Source organism: Canis aureus, chromosome 4 (genome assembly GCF_053574225.1).
Source record: "Canis aureus isolate CA01 chromosome 4, VMU_Caureus_v.1.0, whole genome shotgun sequence".
In the NCBI taxonomy this organism is placed as follows: Eukaryota; Metazoa; Chordata; class Mammalia; order Carnivora; family Canidae; genus Canis; species Canis aureus.
The window spans coordinates 2072267-2090673 of NC_135614.1; the positions used below are offsets into that span (position 1 = coordinate 2072267).

Here is an 18407-nt window from a genome sequence, read left to right on the forward strand (position 1 = left end):
CCTGATTCTTGTATCTATCTATGTGCCTTCTTGATCACTGTCTATGGATGTTTAATAAGCATCTCAAAATGAAAACATCTAAGAGAAATCCTCTCCTCTCACCTGTCCTTCTCAGTAAACCTCCCCTTGCTGGCTGCCCTCGAGCTACACGGGCCTCCTTGATCTTTCTTGAATTAGCTATTCATGCTCCTGCCTCAGGACACTGTGCTGGGAACCTGTTTCTACTCCAGCCACTGGACCCTCCCTCAACTCCCCCAGGCCTCTGCTCAGCTGCTGAGTGAGGCTTTCCTTGTTTTCCCTATTACAATTCAGTGACTCCCTGTCATTACCCACACCCAACACACCTTCCCTTTTCCTATTTTTTTCTATAGTGTTTATTACCTACTTATATGGTATATGTAGTTTATTCCTTATTTTTGTTTTTTTGTTGTTCCCCTGTTCAGAATGTAAGCTTAACTGTAAGAACTAGGCCAGTTTGTTTGCTGTCGAATTTCTAGGGCGCAGGGGTCTACTATAGTGCCTAGGACATACAGTGAATACACGCTGAGCGAAGTAGGTATTAACTGTACCATTAAAATGGAGGGTACTTATGTTGAGTTTTAAAAAATGAAAATAATTTGATTCTTAAAAAAAATAAAGGCCCTGAAGCAGTGAGAAATTGAACAATCAGTTCTGAGTAGCCTGGAAAAGGAATAAAACCTGGTGGTTAAGGCGCCAAAGGTTAAGAGTGCAGGTTTGGATCTGGGTTCTAATCCGGACTTTATCACCTACTAGACCAGTGTCCCCAAATGTATGACCAAATCGCTCTGTCTCGATTTGCTTCCACTTGAAGTGGGAGAAATCAGATACCACACTTGAAGGCTGCTTGAGGTCTATTTAGCAGGTCATAACTGCTCAGTCAAGGTCAGCAGCTACTATGATCAGATCCCGGGACTCTTATTTCCATCTCCCAGGACTCTTATTTTCACCCCAGTAAGATCACATCATCTATTTCCATGGTTCAGTTATTAAGGAATGCAAGTCGGGTGCTCTGTTAGAATCTGGGAATTAAACTTCAAATGAGGATGGTCCCTGCCTTTGGAGAGTGGACACCTGACCACAGAGGAGGCCAACATGTAAAACAACAAAAAGAGCCTGATGGGCTAGAATTTCAGTACAGAGAGCACGACAGAGGAAGTCTGTTAGAAGGTGTGATGCTTGCCTTGATTTCTAACAAGTGAGTGGGAGTTAGATACACCAGCTTCTGATGTACGTTCTGTGTAACCCCAAACAAATTTCACAATCTTTATGATCCCCAAGGTCCACCTGCTGTAAGAAGGCTGACCCAACGTGCAGTCGATGCTCAATAAATATCAGTGCAATGGCAGCTGTTGCTGCTGATTTCATCATTAGCTAACTTTGTGGTGGCGCGTGGTCAGATGACCACTCCTGAAATGATTCAAACCTACAACCCTCGAAGAAAGAACCACAGAGAGCTGTGAAAGAAATCACTGTAGCCCAGATCACAGTTTAAAGCAAGGAGACTTCCCTCCTAATCCCAATCCCAAAGAAAAGGAAAGAAAAGAAAAACTGGGGGAGGTAAAATCAAGATCACTGGTTGAGGCATCCCAACCCAACTTTGTTTTTTCTTAAGGGTCCATCACTTCTAGGGGACTAAAAGCCCTTTTGTATATAGTGTTAATTAAAGATGCCTTTTCCTTCCAAAATACTCAAAGAATAAAGGGACGCATTGACAGAAGAAAGGGAACATGTGGAGAAAGCCTTGAAGGATAAAAGGTTAAAACTATGAATTACAATAAGGCACAGAGATTTGGGAAGAAAAAGATATGTGTGTGTTAAAATCCTAGCTGAGCACCAGTTACTGCCAAACCTAGACCAAGTTAAGTTGATGGCATCTAGTTCTCTTGTCTGAACCAGGATAGCAAAACTTTTGGGGCTGATGACATAGCCTGGATTAAACTGTAGGAATGAAGGAAAAGCTGGTCCTCAGTGCCCCAGCTATGCACACTGTCTAAAGCTGTGGCTGAATGAATCAATGACCGCCTGACAGAGCTCCCTGGACTGCACTTGCTTATCGCATGGGTATAGCACAATACCCTTTCTTTAACACTAGCCTTTGGAATTATACAGACTTGAGACAAAATATTCAGATTTTTCACACATTCAAGCTGACTTGGGAACTGACATGGTCAGAAGTAATAAATTTGTAACTGACATCTTTTTGTTTTGTTTTAAAGATTTATTTATTTATTTATTTATTTATTTATTTATTTATTTATTTATGATAGACACACAGAGAGAGAGAGAGGCAGAGACACAGGCAGAGGGAGAAGCAGGCTCCATGCACCGGGAGCCCGACGTGGGATTGGATCCCGGGTCTCCAGGATCGCGCCCTGGGCCAAAGGCAGGCGCCAAACCGCTGAGCCACCCAGGGATCCCTCTGTAACTGACATCTTTAATTTGGCAGTGGGAGTAGGGGAAATTTTTCTCAGCAAATAAATGTATGCTGTGTTTCTTTCTTGCTTTATGAGGGAAATCGTAAAATCTTACTGTAAATCTCCTCTACACAGAGTTCATGAGTAAGAATATCGTCTTTTGAAGACACATTCCCTTCCCCAAATAGAGCTCCACCCTCAGCTTTATGGCAGTGTAACTGACAAATGTAGGTTTTGTTTCTTTCAGTTGTAGCTTGGATCTGAAATGATGGGGCTCACTTGATGGGACTCTCACACAGTAACCTCATCGCCATGTTTCCTGGAAGTGCTGTGTGGATGGATTTGCATAAATTTTACAAGGACCGATTTCCCCAGCAAGAAAACATCAATGCTAAAATGATTAAAAGATGTTTATGCCTAGCTGGAGTTTACTGAAAAGTATATATTGAGAAAAGCACCTGGAATACAATATAAAGTGATGATAAATGGCATCCAATGGTCACTTGACACTAATACAAAAAAATTCTTTTTTTGGAAAACCTGTCTCAATTTTGAGGGCAAATTATAAAGAAAACTAGTAGTAAAATGGAAGTATCTTCATTACATAAGTGAATGCTAGAGTTTCCATCTAAATAGAAGTTATTTTTAAAATTGATTTTACTTTGGGCTTCGAGTAATGGTTTCAGTGAATTATCAGGAACTGAACACATCCTCACATTTTCAATAAATTACAGAAACTGGTAGATTTTGAAAAAGATCTGTACTCAGTAGGCGAGGTTTAGGTAGAGCCATAGTACAAATGAGTAACATGGGCAACAACAATATAGATATTCAGTTTTCTCTCAATTATCACAGGACCTGATTTTTCATTGACTCTTATTAGAAGTTTAAAAATGACACTAGACTCCTTTCCTTAATATTCAGATTTGTAACATGTTATTTCTTTTAGTTCTATATCTACTACTAATTAAGTAAATGTGACACAAATTAAGATGGTGGTAGATTAAACCTGGTCACAGATGATTTCCTGTCTTTCCCATCATGGGAGAGTATTTCTTCAGCCCTAAATTCCAAGCTGGACTTGTGACTTGCCTTGACCAAGAGGATATGAAGGTCCTGACATATGTGACTTGAGTTTGGCTCTGATGAGGCCTGTTCTTGCTCTCAACCTTTCAGACTGGGAAGATTATCATCAGAAGCCTGGCTACCCCGTTCAGCCACGCAAAGGGGAACTGAAATGCCTTCAGGCATCCCTGCTGGCTGCCATACAGATGAGTAAGACATTCTTGGGCCATCTGGCCCCTGCTGGACAGCTGCATCAGTGACTGACCCCTGCTGGACAGAACACCTGCCCAGCTGCAAACAGCCCAAATTGCAACAATGTGAGCAGCAGATGGTTAGTCCTTGTAGTCACTAAATTTTGGGGTGGCTCTGTAGCAATAGGTAACTTTTACAACAGTCCTTAAAATAACTTAAATGACACAATTGTTTTCTAAATTACATCATTTTAATATAAAATTTCTCTTCTATCAAGTTCAGCAGAGAAGGAGTAAACAGAGAAGGAGGAAAAATATATGCACCATGAGTTGTAACACTTTAGGACAGATATCCATGGCAATTGCTTCGACTCCTCTTTCCCTGCTCCCCCTCCCCCCGCCCCCGAAAAAAACCTCCTGGATTCATTACATTGCTGAAGAAATTTAGAAGTATAGAGGAAATTCTTCCAAGGTGTATTATAAAATTAACACTTATATTAAGTCTCGACTGATTGAAACTATTCTGTTCCTTTTTGGTGCCTCTCGGGGTCCATGGATCTGTGACTCATGAGGCACAGAATTCATACATACTTTTATGCACAACATAATTAGAAAGCAGAAATGTCAACTTATTTAAGGAGTAAACAATGTGAACTGCAGGGGCCTACGGGTCCAAATCCAAGTGCAACAGGCAGAAGACCAGAGAGGCCTGGGATTGGGAGCAGTGTGAAGAAGTGTGGACATGGCCACAGTGCTGGAGGAGATGGTGGTGACAGGCTGAGAGGACCAGGAACTGCCACAGTGAGTGGAGCTTTCTCACAGGGACAGGCGGAGATGTGGCTGATGGACAAGATAGACTCAGATTTACATTTCAGAAAGAAGCTTCCTTTAATCTACCACAACTCCATCTTAGTGAAGCTAAATGTAGCTTTTGACTATGTTTCTATGTACAAGTAAGGGGTGTGTGAGGGCGTGTGTGTGGTGTGACTATAAGTATATATGAATGGGGTGGGGGCTTCATTGTAAATAAATAAAAAAACTTTGACTGAATTTAGTCAATATTCAATTGTCTTCAACGATGGAAATCCTCTCATTTATTTGTTCAAACCCAGATGTCTTATGAAGAGGATATGAGATCACTTACAGAACATATACAAAGAGCTGAGAAGAAAACACATGAATACATCAAGAAAAAAGAAAAACAGGGAACCATAACAAGATTAGGCTGGGGGAAATATTTTGAAAAACAACAGTGATTTATTTTCCTAACTTGACCTTCACCATCACTTCTGTAGTGTTTGTGAAAACACCATCAGGATCAATTTCCTTGGTAGCCCGTGGTACCTCCGTATGAGCAGCATTCATGCTTCCTGCTCAAGCAGCTCAGACTGAGCCTAGAACATCTTGTCAAAATTCCCACTTTGAAAGTGGGGAAACAATGGTTAATAATGATAATAATAATAATAATAATAATAATAATAATAATAATGACAATTTTTCCTCACATCTGAGGCATAGCACTTCATGATATTATTTTGAGGTTTCCAGTTGTGTTAAAAGACAAGTTTTCTTAACTTTGGTCTTAGCCTCTAAAATTCCTGGACAAAAGAAGATCCTATTCCCTGACAGGAAGAAGGCTGGATGACAGAAAGTGATCTTGCCAGAGACACCCGAAATGCCTCAGAGCAGACTAACTCTTCACTACAACTCTGTCATGAGCTCCACCCCTTCCTGGCAGCTCTTCTGACTTGGAAACCAGCACAAGTCACTCCGTTAATACCCACAGAGAAGTCAAGTCCCGCACAAGCACACATGTCAAGGAGAGCTCTCCCCTGTCAAGCAGCTCACGTTCTTTGCTCTGGTGCAGGATGAAGAGCAAAGTCAACTGGCCTTCAGATGCCAAGCACCCTCCAGCTACAGAGGATAAGAGAGATCAATCTTTTTCAAAAATATTGGACTGCTAAAGAAAAGAGACACTAAGATTTTGACATCATTTTTGCTCTTTTCCCCATTTTTCCTAGTGATTTATTTATTTATTTATTTATTTATTTATTTATTTATTTATTTATTTATTTATTTTATTATGTGTGAGCCCAAGGTAGGGCTTGAACTCATGACACTAAAATCAAGACCTGAGCTGAGATCAAGAGCCTGACACTTAGCTGACTGAGCCACCCGGGCACCTCATTCCAGCATATTTTTTTAAATTAATTAATTTATTTATGATATATATATATATATATAGAGAGAGAGAGAGAGGCAGAGACACAGGAGGAGGGAGAAGCAGGCTCCATGCAGGGAGCCTGACGTGGGACTTGATCCCGGAACTCCAGGATCGTGCCCTGGGCCAAAGGCAGGCGCCAAACCGCTGAGCCACCCAGGGATCCCCATTCCAGCATATTTAAAACAATATTTCCCTCCTTCCCCAGCAAATATATTTACCCTCCAGCACTCGACTGCGGTGATATGGGTACATAATATAATGCTGAACTCTTCAGAATTGAACAGTGCCCTGACATTATAGCTGAGTTTGGTGTTTCCCAGAGTAAATAAGGGGACCTCTGCATTCACCAACCCCGTACACTATAAATTCTATAATATCTTGTGCACAAAGGAAGTATCTTGCCTAAAAGTGAATTTGATTTAGCTCTCCTGACCAAAGTTTTAACAGCTATATGATGGTATGCTGAAAGACTGCTACAGTTGGCTTGACTGGTAATGTTTTGGAAGAAAAAAGCTTTTGGATTCTTCTCCACCCACCGCCCCCCCCACCAATACACATAGAAGTTTTGAACTCCTATTAATAGTCCTTGCAAGTGCTGTAGCAAAGCCCAGTGCACACTCATTTTCAAGTGCTTCTGAAATGACAGGGAGCTTTCAAACAGAACCAGGCAATGCATTTTTCCAATGCCTATCCATGCTGGTGCTGCTGGACTCTGTCAAATACATAATATTGAAAAGCCCAACTAGACACCTGTTTGCTACAATGGTCTTGGCTGTTCTCCGCCCCATCATGTCTCAAGATAGAATCTGCTCAGAGCAACAGCAAGTCTATTCTTAGGTGCTTCCTGTAGTGAACATTAACAAAATGACTGAAATCTATGGAGGCAGGTAGGGATGGGAAGGAGGGCCTGGAGAGAGTGAAGACTCCCCAGGAGCAACCTCAGGAAAGACAAGGACAAGTAGGATGCTTTACAGTCTGATGGAGACTTTTACATCAAAAACACATGTTAAATGAAACCGACCCTTTGCAGGGCTATGGGTGGATTTTTCAATCCTTTCCTAAGAGATACACAACTCCCTGTTTACACAGTGCTCTACTAAGTGCACTGAATACAATACGTATCTATAGAGAGAGCAGAAAGAGTGCCAAAGTGGTCAATTTTCAGTTTCTGTTCCCAGAGCACAAGAACTAGCAAAAGAAAGTCATGGATCTGCCTTGACTGAGTTCTCTCTCTCTCTCTCTCATCTTATTCCTCATGTCCAAACATCTAGTTCACAGGTCTCTTATACCAAACCAATACCATTCACCTGCCAAAGACCAGAGTCACACTTGCTCCTGGGGGGAGATATGGGTTTTTGACCATCCTGGGATTAGGGCATCCCAATCTCCCATTTACACATAGCCCCTGGCTCTCAAACCCCTCTGAGCCTGGCCCCAGGATGGTAATCCCCATCTGGCTGGCTGGGATTACTCACTGTCCCTACCACTAAGCTCCAGTGCTGACCATAAGCCAGGGCTCTCCCTACGGGGTGTGGATGCTTGTGCGCTGGGGATACAGCTTTTCTCTAATTCTGTATAAACACAGGTGGATCCTACAACTACAGATGGCATCAGAGTGAGGAAATGAAGGGCACAGAGTAACCAGGGATGAGGATGGGGCGGGGAGAAGGGACCAAAGGCTCTTTTCCAAAAGAGATATGTTTAAAGAAAAGTTGGGTTACACTAATGCTTCTCTGCAAATCCTTCATGGAAATGAAACTCATGAACCTCAATCCCTAGTAGGTATTCAAAGTACTTCTCTTCATTCTTTTTTATTATCATTATTCATGAGAGGATGATCATTATTCAGTCCTATTCATTGCTTTTTATAGCAATTAAAAAATAGAAAAACTAAGAAGTTCTATCCATGAGTAATTATTTTTTCTTGAACTGACCATGAGAAATAAACACAATGCTCACGTGTGTTCTGAAAGATCAGTTTACTTGACCTTGAGTTGTGGAGGTGTGATCTCAGATACCTCAACAGGCATCTTTGTAATCTGTTCAGATTCTCTCCTCATTGGGATATTTTAGGGAGAGTTGTCCGCATTAGCTATTACTTCAAACAACTCCAAAGAGCAGAGAGAGTAGCACTGCACTGTGATGCTCTCCTGTGAAAACACTGCTCTGCCCTGGGTCACCTCACAGGGCCAGGTTCAAGCTGCAAAGAAGAATGATAAAAGAAATGCAAGAAGAAGGTAGCTGTCTCTTAAGGGTGAGGAGAAAAATATTGAGAAAAGAGCAGACAAGGTTAAAGCTACTTGGCAGAGCTCTAGCTTTGAACTATGTGTTTGGGACACTGGTAAATGGCTTTGACAAATATGAGCACCTGGACCTATGGTTAGTTTTTTGGTTTGTTTTTTCCTTGAAGTGATTTGTAGCAATCATCCCAACAGTAACATCATTACAGTTTCCACGACTGATCCTGGATGAATGATTAGATTCATGTTCCATTATTTGCTCATCTTTTCTGTGGAAAATTCATTTTGTTTGAGTAGATCATTACGAAGCAGCTATACTCATTACCCACAGTGATAAAGGGCAATAATTAAGTTATAAAAGTTATCTGGTCAAAATGCAGCTAAAGATTCTAGTAAATAATATACTAAAGTAAATATGCCCTGGATGACTGATGATTCTAAGTCGACTCGGGCACATCATTCTCAATGTGTATATAGTACTCTAGAGTGATATACGGGAAGTGATATATTCGTGGAAAATACAGGTATTAGATCAATTATATACTTGGTTGTCCAGAAATTAGTGTTTGGGGGAAAAAAATTCCTGAAATTAACAAACATTAAACTAAAAATACTTCTGCAGTAGCAGTAAATACAGGCAAATACAAATACAAATTTGTATTCCATGCAAATACAAATGTGTTACATAAGTGTATCCACACATTTTTGCATAAGACTGAACTTTCATACAAAACCCAATTAAGGGATCCCTGGGTGGCTCAGCGGTTTTGCGCCTGCCTTCGGCCCAGAGTGGGATCCTGGAGTCCCGGGATCGAGTCCCACATTGGGCTCCCTGCATGGAGCCTGCTTCTCCCTCTGCCTGAGTCTCTGCCTCTCTCTCTCTCTGTGTCTCTCATGAATAAATAAATAAAATCTTAAGAAAAAAAAAAAAAAACTATGAGCAGAGAATTGACTTCTGTGATTACACAATGGATTGTTCCAAGTTGATTCCAAGTTGGAGCCATTTTTATAGGCAATTTCTTTAAAAGTTACATTATTATACCTTATTACATTTAAGGAAATAATACAAATGGAAGACTGCCAACTTAATGCTGACAATGTGAATTTTATTGGCATCATCTGTTATGGGACAACTATGAGCAAGTGAGTACACTTGGAAAATTTTCAAGAACAAAAAAACGAGATAGAGTTTCAAATCTTTGACATAAAGCATAATCGTCAGCCTTCTGTATTAATCTGGCAGCCATTAAGTTTAACATCTGATGATATATCCTAAAATAAATCTTTTACTCCCACAGTCCTAGCTGTGGACCTACCAATGCCCTGATGTGTAATGCAGTTGAGGTTGCTATCATCTGTGTTTGGGGCAGTATTAAAGTCAAGATGGACTTAAATGATATGTCAATAGGTTTTAAATTCTTCTTCTCCTGCACCTTCTTGTATTATTTGGTGATTGGTTATATATTTTTAAAAGACTTAATTATTTGAAAGAGAGACAGAAAGGGAGAGGGAGAAGCAGACTCCCTGCTGAGCACAGAGCCTGATGCAGGCCTCGATCCCAGGACCCTGAGATCATGACCTGAGCTGAAGGTAGATGCTTAACTGAGCCACCCATGACCCTGGTGACTGGTTATGTTTTTAACTACATCTTCTCTTTTAGCTGATTCATCCTTAAAGAAGCTATTCATCCTTAAAGAGGCTGTACTGAGTAGAGATAAAAAGTACAGGGGTTCAGCTCAAATTGCAGATTTCAAATCCTGGCTCTGTCACAATCTAGTCCATTGGCTTTGGGGGAGCTCATTTACTATAGCTCATAAGACATATATGTCTACAGTAATAAATAACACCCTCCCCACATAACTTCTGTGAAGATGGCACACAGGAAGGGTTCCGGTTCTACCAACTGTTACCATATAGTCAAGAATGTAACAGTATAGTGTTGGTTTAGTTCCCTTGCCTTCTAGGCTCCAATCTCATTAGGGGAGTAGTGAAGATGGGGGGTCAACACATCATTAATTTATTTGTCCATAGTGTTACAGAAAGAGTCCTGATTGCTGAGAATGGTTAGCAACACATGCTATGGCACATCCATGCATCTCCAAGGAAATCCTCCTTTGTGGGCTCAGCTGCTAAATTATTTCAGCCTAGCTGCTTTTCTGATGTAGTTTATTTGTGTAAATTATATAATAATGTTAATTTGTCAGCATTCATCTTAGGGGAGGTAGTTTTCTTTGCATAGCAAATTTCAAGGACAAAAGAAAAAGAAGTAACTAAACCGAATTCAGTCCTCAAGAGATAGTGATCAGTGCAATACAGGCGGTCAGAAAAAGAAATGTGACAGCAATTTACACCTCCAGCCAAATTACTGCTTCATTTATTATTTGTTGTTTCTATTCACTGTTTTTATTTTATTCAGAAGTTATGAATCTGTGTCTGGGAAAGAAAAGTTTGACAGTGGCTTGTTTTGACAGAAATATTCAGAACTATTTCATGATTTTAAAACTGGGGTTATCATTTTTTAAAAAAATAATGAAAGCAGGGAAGAAGTGGTCTCTCATTTTAAACTTGTCAGCTACACAGAACATGTGTAGCTGCAGTGGATAGATGGTGGTGAACAGGATTATCTGGCATTGCAGAAAACAGACAAGGACAGTGTGTTTTGAATACCCAATGTATGCATTAAGCAAATCAGTGGTGTCTGTAAGACAAAGATAGAAACAACTGGACTTTTGCTTTGAAAGAAGACCCATGCAGGGCCACTAGAATTTGAGATCAGTCACATGAACTCAGCCAGGGTAGCATTAGGGATGATAAACTCATGTGACACTGATTTTATTTTATTTTATTTTATTTTATTTATTTATTTATTTATTTATTTATTTATTTATTTATTTATTTTTTGTGACACTGATTTTATATTAGAGTTTTATGTTTCTGTGTTTGAGCATATATATTTAGTTGCTTTTTTGCTTACAAAAATGGATAAATTAAAAGTATGATAATCCCTTCCCTTTGCTGACATCACCACCCTTTTGGAGCAGATGTAAATGCCCCTTCTTTCAAATGAGTACAGCTTCTTGAATAAAAAATATGTTTTTTTATTTTAAATAATGGAAAATTTCCAACATACACAAATGTAGACCTATTGTATCGAACTCCATTACCCAGTTTCAGCAACTGGCAATATTATTTCATCTAACTTCCCACCTACTTCTCCCCATCTTGGATTGTACTAAAGCAAATTCCAGGTGTAGAACCGCTTATCAATATCACACCTAAAAAATTAACACAGATTCCTTAATGCCCACTAATAGCATTTCTTCCATTATATCCTAAGTGTTATTTAATGGTTGGTTTGCTCAAATCTGGATCAAAATAAGGCCTACACATTGCATTTGTTTGGCTTTATTCTCTTTTAATCTATAACCCTCCCCCTTGCTGTCCTTTGTTGAAAATCCTGATTTATTTATCATATATAAAATGGTGATTTTACCAGTGATTGATGATCTGTGCCCAGATTCATTATTTTATTTACTGGTTAAATAAACTGATAGTGATATTCAGTTTATCCACTTGTTAGATTCCACTTATTAACTGGAATTCTTCTAAAAGGAGCATTTCACTCATCAGTGACTCAGGATAGCCCAAGATCCAGTTGGCAAAGAAAAGGCAGGAAAAATCCCTGAATCCTTCCCTTCACTTACCAGTTTTCAGAATGCTAAATTCAGTTCCTAGCATTCTCCCCAAACTATTATTTTACTTGTATTATTATTACAAATCCATAGAACTGTAACACATTTAATGTACTTAAGTTATTTGTGGATGTACTTTCTGACTTTCGAACTGTCCCATCTCTCATTAGTAGAAGTCCACTAAATTGGCTCCGGATCATTTTGCTAGAACCTCAGCAGACTCTGTCTTCCTCGCTATTGGTGCAACAAGACACTCTAGGCTCATTCTGACCATTTCCTTTCTCAGACCTGGAGCTGGCTATTTCTCCAAGAGGAACTCTTTCCTTTAAATGGCAAGTGATTTTTAAAGACCAAAATCTGAATGCTTGGATATCCATGGTTATTAGGTTAGTTGTCCTCCAAGAGTAAAAGTTTGGCTTCATAGAGCCAGAGATGGAGGTAATAGTCATGTCATGGATGAAAATAACAGGCAATTGACTGGCATGGCACCTGTTATGTCATGCAAGTGTGGACAGTCTGTGGGATACGGTAATTTCTCTCATTTGAGAAACTGCTTAAATAAAAATAAAATTTGGAGCCACAACATCTAGAACTGAGTTCGGTTCAGTTTAATATCTACACAAAGAAGCCTAAGAGAGCAAATGCTTTATGTTAAAGTGGATTTAATGAAATAAAGTTGGTAAAAGGCCCTGGCAGTATCTGACAGATCAGAAATAGGATGAGAGTTTCACCTTTCCCTACCTAAGGAAAGTGTAGCAAAGCCATACCTATGCTAATATTTGAATTTACTTCTTGACTCAATCCAATTTCCCATTTAGTCTTACCTTTAATTTTACTTCAATGTTTTCCCCTCTCAATGAAAACAAATGTGCTTTGTGATGAAACTACAGTACCTTTATGTGCATCCTCAGAGGTGATAGCAAAACAGGAATTTATGGCTATGGCTCTCTATCTTGAACTTTACTAACTAATAATAAATATTTCTTTCTTGGATGCATATTGAATGTCAAGTATATACGTGCAAATAGTCACTTGCCTACCGTTAATAGAACTTTTTGTCTCAATTCCTTCCTTTTGCTCATAAATCTATGAGACAGCTGAAGACACCCTGGGTTTGGGGAGGGGTCTTCATTCCCTTCTACTCTGCATCCCTCTTGACCTTGGAGCCTTTTCCTACCTTGCATACTTGGGGAGCTGTCCAGATGCTGGAGCTGGACCCAGTCTCCACTTTGGCTCAAGGCTGATGGAGATAATTGATGATACAGTTTAGGATTAGGACCATGGAGTGGTAACTCAAACAGGTAGAGAGCTAGAGAGAATGGAAACATGTAGACAACTCAATTAAATGACCATAAAAACATGATGAAAGGATAAGATGACATAAAATCTTTTTTGAATAAAATGGCATTTAGGCAATGGAGACATCTGGAGGGAAAATATCACTTCTAAGAATGGAAGCAAGGTTAAAATGACATTTGTTCCTCTTTCTGGATAAAGTTAGCCCAATTAATCAAATGAAATATTAACTATGATTATCTAAATGCAATATGTTTTAAACAACTTCATGTGAATCTCTTAATTTTATCTGCATGTGGGTAGGGGGCCAACCAAATGCAACTTTCTTCTATGGAAGAAAGTCCTCTGCTCAAGCTGGCTGTGTCCTGTGATTATGTCACTGAGCATTTTCTGGACTCAGAGATTTTTCTCTGTTAGAACTCAAATTGAAAGGTTGCTAAATAATTGTGTTGAGCCTGTTTATACTTACTCGTCATATTCTAAATCCATAATGTTTTACAGTATGCACATATGGCTGGTTATTGGTTAATTTTTCAGTTTTGGACTAACATTTCTGTCAAACTACTGAGGACAGCAGTAAAGATTTTTAAATGTTTTGGAAGGAACAATTTTAATGGCTATTTGTAGATCATAAATGGTTGGCAAAAGATACATTTGACTCTAAACCAAAATTAAAATGTTTTAAATTATCTAAATGCTGCCAAATACTTAAAAAGAGCAGATTTGTACTACAAAATGTTCACAGTTTCCATATACATTCACATTCACTACACTCCATGCCCTTCCATCTCTTTTTCTCCCCACTCTTTTATTCTTACTCATATGAAAGAATGCATACAAATATCAACATATAATGATAGCATATGAAACCAACCGTGGAGGAGAATCAACCACTGAATTCTTCATCAACAGCTGGGGTCCTTCTTAATTTCAGCCTTAGGGAAAACAGAAGGTTGATACTGAAATTCTTCTAAATAAGACAATAGTCACTACAATAGCCAACATCACCTGCAGCATAATTCCTTTTGCTCTGTGTAGCTCTTTGACTGATAGCCTCAATCCTCATCTATCCTCACCCTATGCCCCATGTCTCAGCCAGAACTGTGGATCCAAAGGATGTCTCTGTACTGACAGCATCCCTGTCTCTGCTTTCAGCTTCTGTGTTCCTCCTAACAGAGGTGTACATTCAAGTGCTTACTGGCTCTCTCCACTTGATGATCCAGTCATACACAGCTCAAAATGTTCAAGTATACTAATCAACACAATCCTTTCCCAATTTTTCCCTCCTTTCTTTCATGCAAAGAATGGCACCATTGTTATCCAACGACCTATGCCAAAAAACTTAACAGCTATGTTTTTTCACCTTCTTCATCATCCTCTGCATTCAGTCGGCTACCAAATCCTAGAAATGTAACACCACTATCACTGCTCAAATCTACCTCTTTATTCTCCCCACTCCTACCTGTGATTGACAGTCTTTCTCAGTGCCCACATGAGTCTCCAGGGTACTGCTAGAGTTGGCCTTCTACAATAGGAATCTTTTAGTTGGTTCCTCCATGGTCAGAACCATGTTCAAGTTCCACTTCTCCAGCTTCAGCACCGCAACTCACTCATATAACCTAAATTTGTAGTTTCCAGAACACAGGATGGACTCTTATAATCAGTTTCTTTGAACAGCATGATCTCTACAAGGATTCCCACATGCTCCTTATTGGCCTACTATGTACTCAAATGTCAAGATTCAGATGGATATCAAGATTCAGATACACATAAAGACTCAGATACAGTGTTACTTTCTTTAAGAAGCCTTCTCTGTCCCACTTCTGTGAGTTACAAGTCCTGTGTCTTGTCCTATAGCCTCTTACAGAACTTCTACTTCAGTGTCACACAAAATGTAGCAGCTGCATTGCTTGTTCTACTTCTATGAAGTTGTGAAGGCGAAGAGCATGGCTTTGAGTCTGCACTCCCCACATCTAAAACACTGCATCTCAAAATTTTAGTTCTTTTTACACCATTAAGGTTATCGAGTATACCAAAGACCTTTGGTTTATAGGGGCATAGATAGCAATATTTACCATGTTAAAGGTAAAACTGAAAATTTAAAGAATAATCTAAAATAAGTCAATTACATGTCAACATAAATAATGTATTTTTGTGGAAAAATGGCTATATTTTCTAAAGCAAAAAAGGTACTGGTGAGAGTAGTACTCTTCTCCATTTTTTCAAATTGCATTAATGTCCGGCCTTATAGGAGATACTTGTTTCTGAATTCAATGTGTTATGAGATGTGTTGTTTCAGTTGATATATGTGAAGAAACATGTCTTTTTTTTTTTTTTTTAAGAAACATGTTTCTTGTTTACTTTGAAAACACACCCAGGGTGCCTGAGTGATTCAGTCGATTGAGTGTCAGACTCTTGGTTTTGGCAGGTCAACTGGGAGATCATGACCTGCATCAGGCTCCCTCCTCAGAGGGGGGTCTGCTTCCCCTCTCCGTTTGCCCCTTCCTCTCGTGCTCTCTCTCTCAATAAATAAATTCATCTTAAAATAAATAAATAAATCTTTAAAAGGAGAAAGTACACCCAAACTCAACAGTAGTGGTTTCTTAAATATGAGATGCGTGTGGAATCAAAACCATACCTACAAAATTTCAAACTATGTTATATTGGAATCCCTTGTATTTTGAATGAATCTTTACCCATGATTTTCACATTTTTACATTGGTTCACTGAATTATGTAGATCTTCCAAATGGCAACACTTTTCATTATGTAATACAAAAAAAGTCACATTAATTAACATCACAGCCTCTTGTCAGAAAGTTCTTTAAATTCTACAAAGCTGTCAAACTCACGGTGGTGGATTTAATTTTGTCACAATTTTCATTTTTACTTGAAAGTTTAAATTTTACCGTTGGCAACAAATGCTGTCAACCATTTTCCCTGAAGTAACAGTTAATTTCATTCATCATTGAGAAAATACCTATAAAAGTCTGAATAACCCAAGTTTACCTGTTAGTCGTTCTTTTAAGTACAAATGGTGTCCCATGAAGACATGATTAGTTCAGTTGCATTTCAAACAACTACATGTGTTCCCTTTGCAAGACGAACATCATGCTTCTGAAGCATGATGAAACAGAAATGCATGCATGTTTCACATGTATTAAAAACATCGAATCTTTAAAATTTTTGTGTACTCAAGGATGGAGATTTAACAACATTAGTTGATTAAGAAAAAGAAAAAAACTGCTTCATTGCAAATGTTCTTACCTGAAAAATGTGTGGGCAAGGGGCAGTAAGGAATGGCAGCAAGTAGTATAGTTCTGTGTTCCTGCCTGGATTCCTACTAAGGGACCGTAGTTTCACTTACTACTGATTTACCATCATCAGTGCAAATGTCCACAGAGTGCACATCCTCTTAGTATTATAACCTAATGCTCTCTGACCTGGCCTACTCCCTAAAAAAGTCTCGAAGACACACACAGCTCAACAGACCACACTTGGAGAGCTGTTGGTCTAGACAACACCTAAGACACAGTGAGCACTCAGAATATTCTGAATGAATGAATCCATTTGGCTTCATCTATGAACACAGTCTTTCTGATGGCTTCAAGAATATATATGAGTGTGCATGCACCTATGGGTGTGTATGTACAGCGGAGACTGTCTCCTTGATGTAGTTTAGTAGACCCTGGAGTCAAAATCAGAATGAAAAACTGAGACTTTGTGCCAAAATGTTCATTCTGACTTGGGAATATACAAATAGGAAAGATCTGTTGTTCCATTAACTGTGCCACCTTCAAGTACAAGGGAATATAACATTTTTGCCTCATTTTATATAGACTGGTCAGTTCATGCTATTTTAATTATTTTGAAAAGCAACTTATCTACCTAATCCTTAATTGAACTACTCTTATGAACTTATAAAAAATATGGGACAAACAAAGATGAGATGATCTGAAAGACTCACTCAACCAAATTGAGTCAGGAATATGGACAGATGCACATGGCATATTCCAGAAGATCTAGCTTCCCCTCTCTCCACTGTATCTGCATTATTTCCTTTTCCAGAGAGTTGGCCATGAAATAGGGATATCTTCACGTCACACGAATCAGAAATTTGGGATTTTTGCCAGAACCCATAAGATCTCATTCTTTTCGATCCTAGTCTCATTCCAATGGTGTATAACCCTGACCACTAATGTTAAATTTTGCTTCTGTCAGTGGGGGTGACACAAAGTGTGTGTCTGTTCTGAGAGAAATACAGTCTTGGTTCCATTTATGAGAAGCCCTTATCAACAACAGGCAGAAGTGGCTGCCTCTAGAATCCTGCTGACACTGTGTGAAAAGGAAGTAGGTTATGTAAATTAATTTGGCCGGGGTATCCCCTCTTTAGGAAAGGCATTTTTTTCTTGTACTCTTACAGAGTGATGAGGTTAATATTGACAAGTTCAACAAGCAAGCTTAGAGGCAGCATGAATTCCCATCAAAATAATAAGTTTATCTGATGTAGTGTGTTTAACATGCCCTTGTCCCAGCACTCTCAAAATGGGCAGGCAGAGACTTTACAACCAATGTGGAGTGATTAGCTGTCTACTCCAGGAGAACACACGTGGAGAACTTGTCCATCAGTGGAACGGGTTTGCAAATATCCAACATGGGAGACTCGCCATTGGTCTTAATGAAGCTTGCATACGTCAGTGCTGAAAGCAAATGGCAAGGTTGTTGGTTTTTTTCCCTCCCTCTCTGTATTACTTCTCTCTCGTTTTAAAAAGTCATTTTGACCCTTGCTGATCTGCGGGGGCAGAGTGCCCAATTAAATTACTTTCATTATAAAAGCACATACAGACAAATACTTTTTATAGCATGGGATTCCAAACCTATAATAAGCATCAAGGAAAAGTAGCACAAAAGCTTTTTAAAATTAAACAGAGACTTTTAAACAATTGGTGATACCAAAAAAGGTCAGAGAGAGTACCTCACTCTCGAGGGTTCAATAGGCAAAGAAATTGTGAAACTGACATTTTGAAATGAGAGAACATTTTAATAACTCATTTTCGGAGAGTCAGGGGTAGGCTACTCAGAATAACAATTATATCCAAACAGAAGATGAAGATCTTTCAGGATGAATTATTTTCAAAATAGTCTATCCTTCTTTACTTAAAATTTATATTACTACATGATAATAACTTGCATTTATTGAGAGCTGCCTATGTGCCAAGTGCATTTATTTGAATTTTACCCTTTGATCCTCATAATAGGCCTATG

The 18407-nt window shown here is 39.0% G+C and overlaps 1 protein-coding gene across 7 annotated transcripts in view; it reads right to left on the minus strand.

The window, feature by feature from the left end:
* Window positions 1–18407, minus strand: part of CHRM3 (cholinergic receptor muscarinic 3) — a 493903-nt gene that overhangs the window by 159614 nt on the left and 315882 nt on the right. The window contains exons 1-2 of one of the 7 annotated variants that reach the window (XM_077894352.1): window positions 14018–14060; window positions 13025–13156 (exon numbers count right to left, since the gene is read on the minus strand). The exons of 5 other annotated variants lie outside the window; for them this stretch is intronic. The gene's annotated coding sequence lies outside the window, so the exon portion shown is untranslated. Of the gene's footprint in view, window positions 1–13024; window positions 13157–14017; window positions 14061–18407 lie in introns of those variants that run through there. One more of the 7 variants, XM_077894353.1, reaches the window with a different exon arrangement.